This window comes from Aythya fuligula, chromosome 1, assembly GCF_009819795.1.
Source record: "Aythya fuligula isolate bAytFul2 chromosome 1, bAytFul2.pri, whole genome shotgun sequence".
Classification (NCBI taxonomy): domain Eukaryota; kingdom Metazoa; phylum Chordata; class Aves; order Anseriformes; family Anatidae; genus Aythya; species Aythya fuligula.
The window spans coordinates 77,378,144-77,398,355 of record NC_045559.1 but is presented as its reverse complement, the minus strand read 5'-3'; the positions used below and the strand labels follow the sequence as shown (position 1 = coordinate 77,398,355).

At 38.5% G+C, this 20,212-nt stretch overlaps 1 protein-coding gene across 7 annotated transcripts in view; it reads left to right on the top strand.

Moving 5' to 3' along the window:
• The window catches only part of SOX5 (SRY-box transcription factor 5), a 289,165-nt gene that overhangs the window by 100,398 nt on the left and 168,555 nt on the right, over positions 1-20,212 (top strand). The window lies entirely within an intron of this gene.

The window sequence follows — 20,212 nt, the reverse complement described above, 5'->3', positions numbered from 1 at the left end:
AGAAAGTTTTTTCCATATACATGTACACAGTTAGTGATGCCCTTTGAGGTCTTAGTATATAAAAAATCTATAGAAGAAAATGTGCTTTCATTTTTCCCTCTTGTGTACATGGGACAATTATTACTGCACTGCAAGGGTTGTGTGTTTCATATTTATTAAACTCTTCATGTTGGAGTACAAGTGCAGGTTAGTGTTATTTATAATAATCTCTTAGAAGTATGTCTGCAAATTTTGGACAGAAGAACAGCATGAGCCCTTTTGAAAATGGAATAAGCTCAGGAATGAGTGGTAAAAAGCTTCCACATTAGACAATGCATTGAGTTTGTTGCTGTTTGTATCCTAGCAGTGTGGCCACACATTATACTAAGGGCTGAGGTGGAGCATTCATTATGTGAACATTTATTTCTGTCCCTGGCATACTTTGACATGCATGTTGTTAGAGTTGAGCTGAGTCATGCCATGCAATTTTAGGATGGTCATCAGGCATTTGGTTTATTTAAATCAGAAATTTAAGATACATATATTCTGTAAGGTTAGTTCAAAGCTTAAGGTAACACTTGAGCCAAACTTATGAGCCAGTTGGTCTTCTTTCCAAATGTGTCAAGGATGGGGTAGGCTCACACTTAAATACTGCTTCTGTTTACAGCTTGGGTACAACTGGGTCTAGGTCTGTAAGACTTGATGCTAGATTTGAGCACTAAAGACAAGAAAGATGTAGCCTCAGATACCATAATATTTACTGGACATATATCTGCTTGATTGCAATAGAATTATGTTAAAATGCTACAGAAATAGGGACTTCTCATAAAACTCCACTGAACTGAACAGGTTTCACTAAAATACAGCGACACTTGCTACAAGATTTGATTGGAAATTTTCAAATATTTTTACAGCATTTTTATAAAATTAATAATGTTTCACTTTCTTTTCATCAGAAGATGTCATCATCCTGCACTTTCTCTCCCAACTTTATTTATTGCTTTTATTAAACATTTAATCTTTGAAATGCAGTAGGCAGGTAGGTTCACACTCAAAATGCTGCAGTGAGTGTCCACGTTAAATATTTGCTGGCTTTTACATTTTGTCTTCAGAGAGTGCCCTTGGGAAACTCCCCTTTCCCTAAAGCACATACATGATCAGATAGTTAAACCTCTGGCAACCTTTCAAGTTCATACATCATTAATTCTATAGCCCCTTTCAGCTTCTGAACCCATTCACCAACTCCAAGCACATCAGTGCCACTTCTGCTGGTTGCCAGACTTCTTTAAGCCCTTGTTCGGCTGGCAAACAATGGGACTCGCACCTTTTCAGCTGGCAAATCCCACATCAAATCCTGTCTGCTTGCCATCCCTTCCAACCGAGAAACCCTGAGCATCTGCCACTTAGCTGTTGGACCACCTTTCTTCCATCCTCAGCGCATTGCCACTTAGCTTTGAGTGTCCTTCATCCTTGTCTGCAGAATGTTTTGCCAGATGTTCCTCCCCCAGCCACACCAAATTCCCGGTACTTACCTCATCCCCCAATAAAAGCTTTGGTCTGACAGCCCTATATGTTTAATTTGGAGCTCATACCTCATGTTTTAGGATTTGGAATGCATCTTCATTTGTTTAGGGAAAGCATACAACCTTTTCTTTGTGTTACCACAGCTAAAAGTACTAGATAAGAACAAAGGCTCAATGTTGTTGCTCATGCCTTGTTAGACAGCACTGGATCCAGAGTTCTCCAATAGAATGGAGAACAGAAGCTAACCCTTCACTATGATGACATGAATAATAGTTATTGGTAGTGATTTCACAGATTAGTAGATAAGTGGCGGTGGTTTCTTTCTTTCTTTTTTTTTTTTTTTTTTTTCTGAAATATTTTCTTACCTAGCTTACTCTTCCCTTTACTACTAACTTCCAATGTCTGTGTTTGCTTTTTATAAATGTTCCCTCTATAAGGGATAGTAGCATGTCTGGTGATCTAAATTTCAGGAAGTAGTGTTTGTCAACTACGTGAAATTTGCACTGAAACAAATATAGGACAAATTCTGCCTACAAACTCAACTGTTGGTCATCTAGTAAGCCAAATACATCCTCTGAGTAATTCAGAAGCTAAGAATGCTATCCCAGATTCTGTCTGTTTTCAGTAGACAGAGGCAAACATCATATTTTATTGTACATGGTAGTGTCCCTAAAACAAGAAGGACTGGCTGTGAATAAAAGCTATCTAGAAATTAGGAGGGTTTAAGACATTAAAACAGTAGGGTCCTGCAGCAAGCCTTTGATCAGCATGTTGGTGCCTACCCCAACAAACTATTTTTACAGAAGAACTCCATAAGCTACTGTAAAGCATCTCATGTCATGCTGACTGCAGTATCAGGGGGATAAACCTGATGACCCAGAAGGCCCTTTGCAGTCATACATCGTGCTATGTAGCATTTATATGCAGTGATGAAGAGAAAAATATCAACAGGCCTTAAGATTTACTGTGTGTGCTTCCAAAGGGTTGTTGCAAGTCCCAGGGATTAATAAGAATATAGGATATGTTCTTTATAATATATATTATGAAGAATATAGGATATAGAACGCATATTAAAATACGCGTTACAGATACTAAAGTGTGTCACAGTTGCCTGCATTCTTCTAACTCTCTCTGCTTATTTGCTATTCACTTGACAAAATTTTGCATCGTCATGCAGTATAGCTGTTATTTACAAAACAGACAAAGGAAGTTAGATGCTAAAATCCGTGGCAAATTTTATTTAGAAATGGCAGATTAAACTGTCAGATACCAGGAAAGTAATAGTGCCCTTGTTACCCCTGTGTTTTCATTTTTTCCCTAGCTTGGAGGCTAAGCATTTTAGTCTGGACAGTTGAAGTTTGCAAAGTTAAAAGCAATTCAAAACAGAAGGACAGAAAGTGGAATTTTAGGCAGTCCAATTAGTATGAATTATTTCCAGCATCTTGTGTAGCATAAATTATGTTTTACTTTTGTTGGCACTTGCGAAAAAATAACAGCTATTGATTAGGCCTGTCAAGCCCTCATGGCCTGATGAGATATCTTTGCTGTAGTCATGTGGGCAAAAGCTAGAAATGATTCTGAGAGAGTGAGATCCTCTACAATCATCTCTTCTCATTGTTATTTTTAGTGGCTTTTTTTTTAGCTGTACTGTATACAGTAGAACCTTATTAAAGCCTCACTTAAGATCCTCAGATAATCACCCTCACCAGGCTGCTTCTGGGAGATTTTCAGCAAACCATTTTTAAACACGGCAATATATTGATTTCTGAGGGGGGCAAGTGGGAGGTTGCTAATCTGGGCACTTGGGTCAAAGCTACTGTTCATGTCCCCGATTCCTTATTTTAGTGGGAGTGGGCAGCAAGTGTAGGCTCATCTCTGTCACCGATTAGAACTTTGTTGTTAGGTTTTGGTGCTGGCAGTCTGATAAACTGTGAATGTTGTATCTTAAATGTAGAACAGATACAGATTTTACTATGATGAAATGGGGGGACCAATGCTGACAGTGGTATGACAAATTTCAAAGGTGACAGTGAGAGGATATAGCTGTTTGTTTTCATTTTCAGACCTGAGCTGAGGAATAAATATAGTAATGGATGCAATGCTCTTGTGTTTGGGGGCTGTGTGTAAATATATTAGGGTGAAGCAGGCAAGTCTTTAGACTTTGTGTGTTCGGGTGAAACATGTGGGAGACATGGGTTTATGAACAATTTGTTTTCCTGAGATTTTCTTACCCCTGTTAGTTTAGTATCAAGATATGGAATTATAGCTCCCTAGCCTGGCTGTTTGAGCATCTTTTTTCTTTTTCTTTTCTTTTCTTTTTTTTTTTTTTTTTTTATATATATATATATATTTATTTAACTATGATTATCCATATTTATGTCCAACAGCAGTCTTTGGTACTTGAGCAGCATACATTGTTAAATCATCTGTGCTCCCTTCCAGAGGTGGATGGTATCACTCTTGAGTGCTCTTCTATTTTCTTTTCTACATAGTCCCAGACAGTAGAGGTATGTTGTTCATTGGCAAGAGAGGCCATGAATTTCTTCATGGTATCTATTCAAAATTCATAGAGGACTATTGGAGATAAGTAGTGTGTGATAACAACCACAATATGCAGACAGAGTTCATCAAAATATTGGTGGATAAGAAAACTAATGATATTTTTTCCTGCTTTTCTTCATTGGAGCTCAAAGTATGGTCAGGATTGTGACTTGAGTCAGAGAGAATTTGAGTGCTAGAGAAAGCTGTGGTACTGGGACACTTTTGTCTCACATCAAGGAGCACGTGGAATTAAAAACAAATTCCCGCAAAACAGTTCATATGAGAAAGGTGTGTCAGGCATTTGGAAAGGATTTAAGTGTGATGAGGGTCGATTGCAGTCCCTCTTCATCATTTGTGATGGTCTTTTTCTGTCCTTTGCCAAGAAGTTCATACTTGGAACTACCTCTGATCTGTCCTTTGTTCCCGGACTTTACGTGGCATCAGTAGCTAGAATTCCCTTTGCTCGTTTGTGCTCGTTTGATCGTTTGTGAATTCCCTTTGCTCATCCCTGGAAGTCTTTAAAAGACGTTTAGATGTAGAGCTTAGGGATATGGTTTAGTGGGGACTGCTAGTGTTAGGTCAGAGGTTGGACTCGATGATCTTGAGGTCTCTTCCAACCTAGAAATTCTGTGATTCTGTGTGATTCTGTGCTTGGCTGGAAGATTGCAGCCTTCCCTTTTGTATCTGGACTCTACCACTGTAATCCTCGTTACTGATTTGTAACTGAGATTATTACAACACATCAGGCAGAGGATTGATATTTAGAAACCACAAGGAAGATAATCACTCCTGCAGAATGCCTTTCTGATTTCTCATGGATGACATTAGCCACAGGGGACGCACCAGACCTGTTTTTTGACACCTTCATTGGCTTCTAATTTATTTCCAGGTGCAGCTCAGCCAGGTGCTAGAGACTGACAGAAAAGTCCTGATTGTTTTGACACCTGGCTCTGCTCTAGAATAAAAGATTTCAGCTCTGCCACTGGGCCTTCTGGAGTGATCTTGGGCCAGCATTTCTGTTTCTGCCTTATTTTCCCCATTGGGGAATAACGATGTCTTTCCAACTAAAGCTGGAAAATTGTGCAACTTTTAGGATGTACAAAGTCTTCGTCAGATCTGACGTAGGCAAGCAAACACTGTCAGTATCAGCTGATCTAATGAAGTACTCTACTTCTCCATATAAATCGTACTTCCACCATATACCCATAGGCTAGGTAGCTACAACACTACTACTGTAATGATAATGACCTCTTTTGTAAAGCACTGAGATCTAAAAGTGCCATACAAGAGCTTGGTATTAGTGTTATTGTCTCTTAAACTGTCTGTTCAGTTTTAATTGGGACCCTCAGAGTACCAGCCTTCAAAGTAATTGGCTTGGACACGCCACGAAGGAATTTTGACGAGTGCTGGCTTATGTCTCTCAGCTTCCCTAGATCTGAGTTTGCTGGTTATTCAAGGTATGGTGCAAGGCCAAATTCTTTAGTTTTCCTGTAAGGAGAGTGATCAGAGCGCATCATTTTGCTTTATAGCTTTTCAGAAGTAGAGTAAGACTGAGCTGGAATCCTAGGAGTTATGTAGTACAACAGTTAGAATACATTTATCGCTAACACTCTTGGTTTAATTGCTGTTGCTGTTCCATATGAGATTTGTATCCTTTGTGTCCTTACAACTACTTCTTTAAAATACTGTATCTATAACTCGCCTGCTGAGATTTTTTGGTATGCCTCCTTTATTCCTCTCCCCTGTTGATTTTCAAACTCTTTCAAGGACTAGATTTAAATCAAATGGCCTGTCTTTGACTTTAATCAGCTTTTAATAAAACCTGAGAAAAAGTGCTACCAACACCCCTACAAGAGCAATTTTTATGAGTGTTTGCCTCCATGCTTTAACCCCACAAGACCCCATATTCTGAGTACTGCTTCTCTACACACCTGGCCATCATTAAGTAGTCTTTGTTTTTCTTTCAGGCTTAACCTTGTTTTACCAAACTTGGTGTAATGTAGTATTGGGGGGAGCTTTAAAAAATTTAACTTCAAGTAAAGTAAGGGCCGACTGCCTGGTAAACATGCCACCCAGTAAGAGGTTTATTTATTTCAAGGCGAGTTGAAAATATTGACTGTTTTGAAGCCTTGGCCATCTCCCTTTACAGTGGGATCAGTAATTTTCTTTTTCCTATTTTATTTTCTGTCATGCTCCCCATCCTTTTTTTTTTTTTTTTTTTTTTTTTTTTTTTTTTGTTTATTTAATGGAAAGATACAAGTATGTGAGGATTTTCTGAGAGTCCTGGAAAAACCTGGCCAGTTCAAGTTGAACAGCAGATAAAAGTGGTTAATGACAACAGATTCCCTAAGTTAAAGCACTTCAATGGCGTTTGGATTGAAAAACAAAACACGAGAGAGAAATGGAAGGGAATGCAATGTGGACATCATGTGTGATCTTTCTCTCCTTTCAGGTAGGAGCTAGCACAGCAGTTTTTAACAATCAGCCCTTGTGTGTTTGTGTGCTTTCCTTCCTTCCATGTTGTTTCACAGTTATCTGTTAGTAACAGCAGTATTATTACACACAGATTAAAAGACAGGCAGCTTAGGCTCCCTGACAGTTGGCCAGAGCAGAGATTAGAGATAAAAGTTAATCCCATGAGGTAATAGCAAAAAAAGAGTACAAAGACATGAGATGAGCCGATAATGGTTTGTTTAGGTAAGAAGGCTTCCCTTTCCTTGGTGATTGGCTCTTGCTCAGTGGTGCTCGGAGGGACAGCTTCCCAAATCCTTCTGAAGGTTTAGAGCAGCTAGCAGTGGGCCGGGGAGAGAGCTCGGGGAAAAATATGGCAGCCAGCAGTGGTAAAAAATAATGAAATCATTCTAGCCATAAATGGAAGGTGCTGGACCATGGGGGAGATGAGAGATGTTTTCTTCCACAGCTGCAGAGCTATTAGTCAGTTAACACTTAAACAGAGCAAGGTTAAAACAGTTTCTAAGTCGGGGTTGGAAAAATCAAAGAGACGTATGTTTATGTTTCTTGTAAAGGGAAAATAATTTGAAAATGAAATGAAACTTGAATATGACCGAGGGGGGTCAAAATGTTAGTAATCTGATAGGTTTTAAGTTATATTTCTCTAAGTTTCACTGTTCCTGGCTGTTTCATTATACCTATTGCATGTTCAGAGAAAAAAAAAAAAATGTTTTTCAAAGATTTTCTTGTATTCAGTATATTCAGTATATTTAAGGATGTTCTTAAATCTATGTGACATCACAAGTGAAATTCAAACAAAGCCAGCCCTTTATAGTCAAGTTATGAAGGAATATTCAACAGAAGATTAGGAACATGAAACAAGTGAATCTTTACTGTGGTGCAGCCCTATCATTTGCAGCTAGCACAGATAAATATGTGTTTGAAACAGAATCTATCTACCACCACTGGCAATTCAGCACATTGTAGTCTCAAAATTGAAGAGGTGGAAATTCGTATCTTTGGTTCTTTTAAACAAAGATTGATGAAAGCGGTAGCATTCTGATTCTGGAATATAATAATAATATGATCCTGGAATGACCAATTATTGAATTGAATTATTGAACCTGCCTTAAAGCTGGCTACTTTTTGCAAACACTAGGCTAAGAAGTGAACTGTAATAGAAATAAAAGTGTGCTGTCATGCATTAGGGCATCTAGCTATCAGAACTGATGGGGAAAAAATTCCCTAACATTTGCTTCTTTGTAGTTCTCTTTTGAAGAGGGCAGGGAAGTAGCATGAATACCAAAAAGCACAAATTATAAATAGGATAACTCCAGAGTGACCATAAAAATGATTTCCATAAGATACAACTTTTTCTAATATTACAATTTATTTAGTTCCCCTAAGAATCCATTTCAAGGAGTCAGAAAATCAAACTCTTCTTTATTCTTTTTTTTTTTTTTTTTTTTTTTCCTGTCAAGGATTGAATAGTTAGAAATATCTCACTTTTTTATTGTTGAGAATTATTACTGTGATCACAATAAATAAGTTTTGGAAGGAAAAGTGATGGGGAGGTTGGAAACTGACTGGTCTAAATTTAGAAGGAAGTAAAACTAATAAGTAATAATAAAAATAATAATGTAATAACAAAGTACTTTGATTATTCAGTACTGTGTTTCCCATTGTTTCAGGGTCTCTGGGCTGTGGGACAGACTGGACTAGGAACATTTGTAGATTAGTGTTCAAATTCCTGAAATCTGAATAGTTTGTATTCATTGTTCAAGGGGTCTCTTTTAGGTTTGAGACAAAAGTATTAGTAAGTATTGTACTAAGTTACACTTTCTCTGCAGTTACACTTAACAAAAGTGTTTGCAAGAATGGAAAAGAATGGAAACACCGCTCCATAAATCAGTAATAGGATGGTTTTATTTGAGGCTCACCATCTTTCAGAATTATCAGTTTCCTCCAAAACCAGAAGCAAAGGCTGCTTTGGATAGAAGCACAGGATACTTTGTAGGGCCGTAGACTATCGTCATTAGATGTGTGAGACCCTAGCATTGCTAAGTAATGCTTGAGGCCAGGATTTCTCATGAAGTAGTATGTCCTCCTAGAGAACAGTACATCCGGAAGTGCCTTGTGTGGTGGCCAGAGCTGCAGATACCTGCAAGATACTAATTTTTGAATAAAAAGGGATGATAAGTGGAAATTTCCACTTACAAAACTTCCTGAAAGAAAAACAAACAAAAAAAAAAAAAAGAAAGAAAAACAAAAAGAACATTTTTTATAACATCCTTTTCAAGCTAGTCCTTTCTTTATTGCAAGTCTTTTCAAATACGACGCAGTTTTACATCCCTCTCTGTGTGAACTCCTGTAAACCTGCCAAGGTGTGTCATGTCCTGTTTTGTTGTTTTGTTTTTGTTCATAGAAATTCAAGACCCATTTTCTCCTTTTTGTGCTTGAATGAACAGGAAAAAGAAGTCAGGGTCCAGAGATTGTCCTTTTCCAAAGTGACTGGAGTCGTTCTTCCTTAAGTAATTCTGAAGCTCCCTACATCAGGCTTAGTTAGATTAGTACAAAAGTCAGGTTATGAAGTTGAAAGAAACTGTAGTAACAAAATTTAGCCTCTTTTTTTTTTTCTTTACAACAATTAGGCAAGAGAAGGAAACAAGGAAAAATACCACCCCCCCTCCACTTGCCAAAAGAATTCTTGTATTCCTCTCTTCTGTTCAGAAGTAATTCACGTTTTTGGATAACAATTTACCATAGCTTTTATAAACAGTGCTACTATAATTTGCTTCTAATAGAATTTCATGGTGTACATAGCTTGCAGATAATTGGTTTAGGAGTAAATTGATGGGAGGGTTTTTCTCCAGTCTCTTTTTTTTTTTAATCATTTGCTGCTACTCTGTGTCATTCAGAGTCCAACTCAATCAAGAGTCTATTACTGATAGCTGAACAATGTGGTGCCTACAGATCTTTTATGATGCAAAAGTGGGCAGTTGCATTGTGCATCTTTCAAAAGGCATGACATTTAAAAAAAAAAAAAAGAATAGAAGAACTTTACATGCAGACTTTTAGATAGTGATTCATTGGAAATAGTTTTTTGGCTATAAATTTCATGTTGAAAATCCTAAATTGAGTAACAGAGCCTTCTTCAGGATTTTCATCTTTTATTGAGAGTCAAAGAAATGATGTGAAGTTGGGCTTTCTCTCCATTTACTATGGCAGGCCTGTGGTTAGGTTCACAGAAAGAGGATACTAAATATTCTTCTGTGCTCTACAATTTTGTCTTGCAGTCCCTTACCATTCTCACCTAGTGGTGCATCTCAGTGCTTCGCATATTCCTACTTTTCCCAGACTGAGGAATAAGGAAATAAGGTCATTTAAGCTCCATGCATCAAGTTTGTGCCATCAGATTCATGTTCTGTGTAAGTGTCAGGTGTTAGGAGTCTTAGCCCTTAGTCAGAAGAGAAATATATGTTATTTAAAACCTCTTAAAAAAAAAAAAAAAAAAAAGCAAACCAAAACATTTTGAAAGTCTTACCCAGATGAATGACTTCCTTTTGACTGAATGAGTTTGTTCCCTCATGACTAGTGTATTACATGTATGTAGGTGAATAGGATCATTCGTGTTCTTTTGAAGTGGGACATATTGGGGATCTTCCATGTTCCATTACTGCAGTCAGATTTCACATGATGATGATGAGGTGATGTTTAGATGATATTCATGTCCTTGTACACTCTTTCTTGATGGTGATACTTTACTTTTGTGGAATTTACATATATATTTATAATCTTTTTTAAAATGTGTCCCTTGACTTACATGGTCAGATGTGCCAGAAAAATAGATTCTTTTTGTTTTGTTTTGGTCTACTGATCAAAAAGACGAAGTCTCAAGTTCCAGGAAAGTAAGAATAAAAAATATCCTCGAGTTTTTCTGTGTCAGGGTCAAGTATTTTATCTGAACTACCCTAACTGTATGAAAAAAAAAAATAAAAGGCCATATTGTCAAATGAAAATCAGCTTTTGTGATCGTGGATCAAATTGTAATTCATGAAATAAATGTAGCTTCACTGTGGTACTATCAGAGATCCCCTGCCATACTGCTCAGCTTAAGAAGTTGTACCTTTCTCTGGGTGATATCATTGTGTAGGTAACCAGCAGTCATTCATGCTGCTTTTGTACAGCCCTTCAGAAGACTGTGTGCCTGGAGGTGCAGTCTGACCACTGATAAAATGCCTTCACTCTGAACCAAACAGCTTTCCTATGCTATATAGTATAAAATCAAAAGGTAGAAGTTTGTCTTTTGTTTCTCATACTGCTTCGTGTTAATAGGTTGGTAGGGAAGAGAAATGAAAAAAATAACAGGAATCCCTTTATCTCAAAAAGTGAACCCACAGAAGATTTCAAGTAATTTTCTTTTCTTGCTGTTTTCAGAAACAGACTTCTATACAGAGATGATCAATTTGATCTGAGAAAATAGTCTTTTACAAAAGAAGCTTTAAGCAAGATCTCCATCAGTCATTCACAGGAAGATGTAGGGGATTTTGGTTCTATTTTTTTTCAGTCTTTTCCAACCTCCTACGCGTCTGGGTTATAGGTGGGGTTAAGTTGGGAAGCATTAAAAGTCAGAAATGAACCATTTTTGGTATGCTTAGCATTTATCCAAAGGTAAGAGAAGCTATTTGAAAGACTTTTTTAACGAGTAAACTTCCACAATGATTTAAGAGAGACAGGTGATTCAGGGGGGTCTCAGCAGTGTCTATGATTTTAAGAAATTATCTGTACTTTGACAGTTTTAGAGGTTATCCCCATCACTAACAGAACAATACGTTCTCTGTGATGGGCAACTTGAGGGATCGCACCGCTTTTATTCCTTTGGCCCTTAGCTACCATTTTGTATGCATGCTGCTGGGTGTTCTTAGTGGCGAGTGGATTTCACTTGCAGCAGAGAAGTGTGTGTGCATGTGTGTGCACGTGTGTGCCAGAGGGACGGGGAGGGGGGCAGAAAGGAGCCTGTATGAAATGTTCTGGGGAGCAGGGCGAGGATACTGAATGGCAACATTTAGGCATTGACTGTGACATTGTATTAACCTTTTTAATGGATGTATGTAATAAAGTGACATGTAAATGGAGCACAAGGGGAGATATGACACTATATCTGGAAAAGGATAAAACAGCCAGTGAATACTGGGCTATTATAGCAGTTTGCAAACCTTGGATAAACTCAGTCAGCGGTTGTATAATTGGTTATTCAATCCCGACCCTTGTTCACAGCTCAAAGCCAGGAACACTGAGACCTGTTGCCAATTTGAGTGAATGCAGTGACTGTGCTCGGCCGGGGCCTAGCACTGGAGCCAGGCCTTTTCCTGTGGGCTGGTTTCCACCATGTCTGGGACTGGCGCAGTGACAGTAGCCCTTTTGTTGCAAAAGGCTGGCTGGTACTCCCCTCCTTTGCAAAATGTCTAACAGCTACACAAATATAAGAAAATAGGAAAAGGGACTTACTGTAGCTTTTCTCATACCGAGTTAAATGTAGGGGCTGTGAAAAGGAGGCAAAGTCCAAGCAATAAGGGAAACCAAAGCGTGCTGTGAAAAGCTGAAGCTAGATAAGGGAAGCACCATGTTCCTCCAGCGTATGATGCAAGCTGTGGAGAAAGCGGGACTGTCTTAAATAGCACAAGCCATGCATCCAGCACGACTCTCTCCTGCTACCTTCCACAGCAATCACCCCTGCCCGCCTCTGGGAAGCCTGTGCAGATGAAGGGGTCCCTGTCAGCCTGCTGCGGTGGCCACACAGGGGACTTCTACCTGGAACCGCACCGTAAAAAAGTGCAAAACCACCGATGCTGCCACCACGGCTTGTGTGAGTGCGGCTGGTGTGGAGGTTGCTTCATGTGCCATGGAGGCAGTGTTGTGTGAGCCAGCTGGAGATGAGCAGGGGGAGCGCTGCGAGTACCCCTATCCCCTCCACGCGCACAGCTTCCCCGTAGAGGCAGGGAGATATTTATGGAATGTCCTGACTCAGAGACCAGCTGTTTCTCTTCTAGTAAAATGGTAGTTAGAAATAAATCAGAAGAAGGTTTGATTTTGGTTGATGAAATAATGAATATTCAGTAATATATATAGAAGATGAGCCTAGATGAGCTAATGGTCCCTTCTGGTTTCCAGCTTTTTGTGAATCAATCTGCAGTGCTATGAATCTACAGCTTCTCTTTTCCCTTCCCCCCCCCCCCAGTTTTCTCAGCATTCAGCAGTGGGATCTTGTTCCTTTGTAACCACTATAGTTTTTTAATGCACATAGGTTACACGGTATTATTTTTGTCACGTCATCAAACTACATCACCTCAGAGAGAAGGGAATTGTTGATTATGCACAATCTTTTAAAGTTATGAAATAACATCGAGGTAATGGTTAAAAATTATATTCCTGTAGATCACAAAGAGATGGGCTTGGGGGCTAATCTCTTTGCCATTCTGATTTACTCTAGTTCAGAGAAAATAATACAGAGTGCCCGATTTAATGAAAGGCTGCAATTCAATCAAGAGGTTCTGCTGAGGTCATATAATATAAATGGTTACAGCACCTCTTGACTGAGTTACAGCCTTGATAATTCAGTACTTTGTTGTTATTTATGAGGGTAACTTTTCAAAGTAATCTGCATATCTCCCGCTAAAACCTGCTTTGAAAATTTTATACCATGATGTCATTGAAAAAGAATTTTTTTCTTTTGGTAAGAAAAGAAAGGAAGAAAAAAAAAAAAAAAGCGAAATGAGAGGGGAAAGGAATGCATTGTTTTAGAATAGAAAATTAATCACTTGGAAATGGACTGGTTATTGTGAAGCAAATGCAGAAAGAGTATTGAACTTGCGATACATGAGAAAAACTGCACAAACTCCTGCCGAGGCTTTTAATGGAAAATACACCACACCATCTCATTATAAACACAGCTTTGAGAGCAGAGTTGTAACTGTGGAGGAAAAGTGGCATTATAGAAATAAATATATACTTTTTATAATTATAGTTAATGTAGCTCAGCCTTAATTGAAGTATTGTATGGGGTAGCAGGAACATGTCGTGGTAGGGGACCCTGGAATGTGGGTGTTTTGGGTGTTTATATGAAAGATGCAGCATTGTGTCTTGGTGGTGAAGCTGGAATGGCTTAGTGGTCAGGCATCCAATGCACTGAGTCCATTGAAGCCTATCCCTATTGACATTGCAAAACCCACTCAACATGCACCTCATCTTCTTAATCCCCCAAATATTATCTATGTTTTACATTACAATGCAATATTGTATGCAAGGATAATGCACTGATGTCTCCCTTAGGTCAATGTTTCCAATTTGGTGAATTGTAGGTGTCTGACTGGAGGTCTACACCCTCTCTACAGAGGGTGTAGACGAATGAATGCTTTAGATGCCTCATGAATTTAATATAGCTAAGAGACTAGTGGGCTTAAAGGACTCTGTAGTAGCCCCACAGAGAACTACCCAAATGTGATTTAAATAGGATGGAGGAAACTTTTTATTCCTTTATTTTCTCCAAGTTAGATGTGTTCAAAGTGGTAATAGCTGCTTTTACATGTTTTAAACTTCCAAAATGTATCTGAAATATGTATATGGAAACAAGTGTTTCAATTAAGCTCAGATCAAGGCTTTGCAGAAGCCTAGACTTTGTGCAGAGCTCTCTAGCAATGCACACCTACAGTGCTCCTTTTTTTTTTCTCTCTAGTGAAAGGTAAATGGAAGAGGGAAGAGGGGAAAAAAGTATAACACACTGCCTACCTAGTAAACGACAAATCACAGCTGAGCTACACCTCTTCAACTCTGAAGTCTTGGAAAGCCAAATATTTCTTTTGTTCAAATTTTTAGAATTGAAATTCATTCACAGGATTCTCTGAGAACTGAAGAATTCCTGTTGCCAAATTTAGAAGCCATTAGCTTCCAACATTTGAACATTTAGAGGCGAAATTTCAGAAAGATCTGGAAAAGGTTTGATTTGGGGATTGTTGCATTACATTTCTCCATTTCACTTCTCTGCATGAGCTATAATGAGATCAAGTTGTTTTGTTGTTTGTTTTTTTTTTGTTTGTTTTTTTGTTTTTTTTCAAATAAGAATTTGTTTCCATGAAGAAATATTCTAGTTGATTGAGAAATAGGTTTTTATACCTTTCTGTGAAAAACAGTCATTTTAAATTTTCTTTAATCCCCTGGCCATATAATAAATAAAATCCTGGTTCTTCTATTATATATAAAGCAAAAGCTGATTGTGGCATTTTTGTCACTGTTACATTTTCCACTACTTACCCTCTCATCCTTGCAAGGATAGGCATAACATGTTCTATATTATGTCCTATAATGTGACCTTTACTTTTTAGTTAGACTTGCCTTTCTGTAGTCCTGATTCAGGTTGTGTTGAAATAACTGGAAAGATACTCTCTTTGATGCAATGAGAATTAGATGGACCCTTTGGTTCCATCATCTGCTATAGCAGGGCTCAAAAATACATGAGCAAATGGGAAAGTTTCCCAAAGACGTATGATGCTCTGTGAGGGACTTGGAAAGTTAGCCTCTATTTTATACCAAGGGTCTATTAAGGCACTTTCATTGCTTTAGCAAAGGAGCGGGAAGCTGCGTAAATCGGTGGTGTAGTGCTTAATGGTTGTGTTCACAGAACTGGGAGGCTCCAAGTTTAGTTTAGTGGTTAGAACATAGGCAAGAAGGAAAGCCAGCACAGAATAATTCTTCCTTTCTTTTCTGTTCTTCCCTGTAACCATTGTATTTTACGTGGCATTTGACCATGTCTATTTGTCATTCATGTGGCTTATTCCACCACCATCACCACCAACCCCAAGTACATTGGAAAATGCTGTTGAAGAGGGAAAGGGGGAGATGGGAGGGCATGATTGTGTGGTTTTTGCCAATTGCAACTCTTAAGACTTTGCTGAAAGCTGCAGTCATCAGTGTGGTTATGCGATACAGAAATTTATTCTATTGGCTTTCAAGGTATAGACGGCTTTCATTTATACCATAGCATCCCCCCAGGATTAAGTCATTTGTTGCTCTGGCATTCTCTTAAAGCCTGATCACAAAAGAGAACTTTCTGAACAATGGGCCTGTTATCCTATTCAGCCCTTTCTGATCTATTAAATTCCCTGTTACACCATTCTGCAATTCCTCCACACCCCACCTTCCCAGACCCCCTGTTCTCAAGCAATCTGGGAATTTGCCCTTGTCATTTGCCTCACTCCACAGGAGCCCCACATCCCTCTGTTTCCCCACCCCACTTTTGATACTGACTCTGTGTCCTTTTCTGTGCTTGGCATATTCACATATATTTGGTATGACTCTCTTTCATACCTGCAAGCCACAGAAACATTTAATATATGTTTGTGCAAAGACTTCACCATCCCTTTCAGAGAGAGATAGGTTTTAAAAGAAAATAGTTCATTTTTATCTCAAGGTTGAAAAAGAAAAGCAGAATTGTGTGTGGTTCTTTCGAAGCATCTCTTACTAGATATGAAATAAATTTGTTTGTAAACTGCATATTGTTGAGCACTGCGTCGGCAAGAGAGGTAGGTACCACATGTAAGAGGTCAACGTTAGCCACAACATTAAATCACAAAAGGTATGATTCTGTATAACAGTCTGATAATACTCTCATTCAGACAGTTCATTAACATATTTCAGACGGGTGAATGGTAAAATTGAGGTACAGTTGCTAAGCGTAAATTCTTTTTTTTTTTTTTTTTCCACACAGAACACCAGTTCTGTGAAGTTACTTCATTGCAAGCATCAAAATTTAGCTGAATTTCTTAGGGACTTGGAGTTTGTTTGAATCAAAGCTCCAAGTTACCCCACAAAGAAAAAAGAAACGAGAAGGTAGATTCAGGAATCCCAGCAGTTGAGCTGCCCGGATCTATTCTTTGGTCCAATATGCTCTTCATTTACAGATTGTCTTTATTTGAAGGAGCTATCACTCCCAAAAAGCACAAACTTCTATTGTCAGGAGAATTGGTTTTAGGGCTTGCAAGATCACATTCCTAAGTATAAGTCCAGCTCCTCATAAAGATTTGTCTTACTAATTTTCACACCATGCATTATGGTTCCTGTGCCCCTGGCCTTTACTCGGTTATAGCCTAATTAATGCTTGTGATCATAGTCAGAAGGAAGTTGGTTTTTTGTTTGTTTGTTCTTGGATAGGTAGGTATGATCTTTCTGAGGTTTTTGAATAAGAGACCAGAGTTTTGGGAGAGAAAATGTAGGCGTTTGAAATGTAGCTTCATAAAGACCCATGTTAGCCTGGGTGATTTGATGCCTTCTATGCCAGTCAGAGCTTCTCAGAGTATGCTTTGATTCCTTCCTAGCTATGGAAAGCAGAAAGACAAGAGAATACAGATACAAACATCAGCAGTACCAGATTTCTGTATGTTAAAACAAAGTGCAGCTTTCACTTATTTAGAGCAGAAATCTGATGTCTGTCATCCTCACACCCCAGAAGCAAAGAGTGAATGTGATCCTGAACTGCCGATGTGGCAGTAAAGGTAGTCCCTTCAAAATGGTTCTTTCTTCTTCAGAACAACTTCTTCATCCTGCTTCAGTTCACTTTAAGCCTCCTCTTCAATGATCTTGTGGAACGATACTGGCGAATGCTCTGGAATTGCAGAATAAAATGGTTTTGTTTATGAGAAAGACGTTGTTTCAGTCATCCCAAGCACTACCTAGGGGCAGGTCTCAAACAGTTTGAGAAATACGTAAGGATGAGTGTACCTACACCTCTCATTATTTGAATGATTATTGGTTCCGAGGGCAACAAGGACAAAGTGAGAAAAGGCTAACTATAGGTGGAAGATGCAGTTTGCAACATGGAGATGAAAGGGCTATTTCTTGTTTTAAAGTAATTTCCCTTCACCAGTGGAAATGCTGACATTGTCTGTATTTCTGGGGCCTGTATTCTTTGTGCTAGGATTAATGTAGTGCCTCTTGATTGTTACCACTGTGTAAAGAGCTGCACAGTGAAAGGCCTTAATTCTTGGGAAGGTATTCTCTTCTTGCCCTGTATCCACCTTACTGGTCCATGGCAATTCATGAAAATGTACTGAATGTAGATATCCTTCTTGTGGAACTAGACAAAGGACGTTGTAGCATCCTGAGGTAGATGGAGGTAGTCTTAAGTTTTCTGAAATAGTCTGAAAATGTTCAGCTGCAGGGTATGCGTAAGATTCTTCCCTGATCAAAAAAGAATTAAGGTTTTTTCCCTTTAGAATGGTGGACATCATTTGAAGGCATAGTTTATGCTTGAATCTAAATCTTATTGTCTTTACTGACAGCAGAAGCTCATGTTACTGCTCTTTGCCTCTTCATTCTCATGTTTGCCTAGACTGCTGCAGTTAACTCTTGGATGGCTGGGCAGTGGGGGAAGGCAGAGTTTGTGACCATTTCCAGTAGTCTTAGCAAGTGGCCGTAGCATTGCACTGACTCTCCTGCTCCTTCAGTGCAATGTGTAATATAAGGGCATTTTGGTTTTTGACAAGGGAGTCCATTTTCTTAGTCTTGTTCTTTCCTTGTTCTCAGTATCTTTTTTTTTTTTTTTTTTTCCCTCTTTGACTTTTCTCTCTTTCTTTCTGACTTTCCTTTCCCCTTGTCTAGAGCTATTATGTTAGAGAGCTATGCATAATAGAGTTTCTCTGATTTCTCTTCACTTATTTGGGAATAACCTGTCAGAACCGTTACATGGTTGAATCACCCATGTATCTTGATGTTATTCCCTAACTCAGGAAGAAAAATGCTAGATCAAAAGGAAACCCAATGTATTTCCTCTCCCTATTTACAGTGAAAATAACAGAGTCCAAAAAATCCATGAATGGAGACAAGTGAGAACAAACAGAACAAGTTGTCGAGGCAGATGGAATACTGTACTTTGGTGGAGAAGCCTGTGTGCAAATCTTGGAAGATTATTTTAAGCAAGTCCAAAGATGACATTAGCTTTAATAATTTCTACTTAATTTGGCATAATGATTCCATGCAAGTCCATTTATATCACAACGAGCATGCTGATTTACAATGAAACTACCTGCACTTCAGAAGCTCTAGTTTACAGCGTACTTTTTTAAATTATTTTATTATTATTATTATTATTGTTTTATCTTTCTGGCATCTGGCAATCAATGATTGAGATTTTGTTTTCACATATGTTGTGCAAGAAGAGTTGAGGATGTGTAGTTGTTTAGCATCAGGCGTATGTGCTTTAATTCTCACTTCCAGTGGTAAAACAGTCTGTCATATTTTTTAAGAGAACAGAAATCTGAGCCTACTGTTTTCTTGGTTGTTTTTTGGGGTTATCCATTTCAGTTTTCTATTTTAATTTTTTTTTAATCCTTTCAATGGTTCTATTAAAATGCCAAATGAATATTTTATGGTTCTTTCAGTATTATCATTAGGTTCAAATTAAAATAGTCCGCATTTACTCTAGGAAGTACACAGCCAATCTGATGACTATAGCCTTTTCACTGCAGAATTATGTCAACTTATAATTTAAATAAATAGGTCCAGATGATAAGAAGTTGCATATGCTTTTACCTTGGTTTGATCAATAACATGTGACTCTAAACCTATCAGCTCTGTATGTCAATATTTTGATGTTTTTCAGCATTGTATTTTCAATTTTCAAGCATATTTGTGCTTCAGGTGACTTACTTGCTCTTTTACTGATTATGTTTGGACATGGAGTTGCCTGATTTGCCTTTATATTTCCTGTTTTTCTTGTACATAGGTAGTGCAAGGTTTGCATTTCGCAAAGATTATCTGTTACAGAAAGTTTACTAATGAGTCATGTCAGCTAGTAAGTATATGTTTATTCGTTATTAGGATGAGAAGACATTTTGGCATTTTTTTTTCTCCTAGTAACAAAAGGTCCAAGTGCTGTGTTTAAATGGGTCACTTTCGTTTAAGAGAAAATTAACTTTTCTTCTATATGCCATTGTTCTCTGAAGAGAATTATAATACGGTTGGTGAAATGCTAAGAACGGTGAAGAAAAAATGTGTTAACCTGAAAAGAGGGAATGTCTTATTTATTGCCTAGCCTTGTACTTATCCTACAAAAACAAATACTTGGGGTGTGGGGTGAGCTCTTCCTGAGTCCAATGTGTGCATCCCCTTACTCTCTCTGTCACTTCTTGCCGTTTAACTAATGGTCATATCTCGATTCACCCCTCCCCACCTCCACTCCGCTGACATCATAAATTATCCAGGTCTAAATGGACAACATTCATTAGCTGTGCACTTTACGGAAAGAGCTAGCTCAGGAGCTAAGCGCTCACCCATTTTTATTAAAAGTTAAAAAGCTCCTTGCTGTCACGGAAAAGGGAGGTTGGGGGAGGTACAACGGAGGACAGTGCCGCAGAGCTAATAAATAAAAATAATAACTATTACCATTGGTTGAGTGACCCAGGGAGAAGAGCACTACTGAGCCATTTGTTGTTCCCTTTCACTTGTCAACAGCAGTGGCTTAAAAGCCTTAGCCATTGTTCAGGGCCTAATAGCACCTGTTGGGAAGATAGGAAGACAGCTGTCAAAAAAAAAGGGGGGGAAAAAAACAACAGAAAAAAAGAGGTGGGGGGAGGAGGGTGGAAACCAGTGATTAGTTCACTAACATGTATGTCAGTGCAGCTGCAGGAGGACATTTCACGACTTAGGTTCAGAGGTGAGGCCTCCTCCG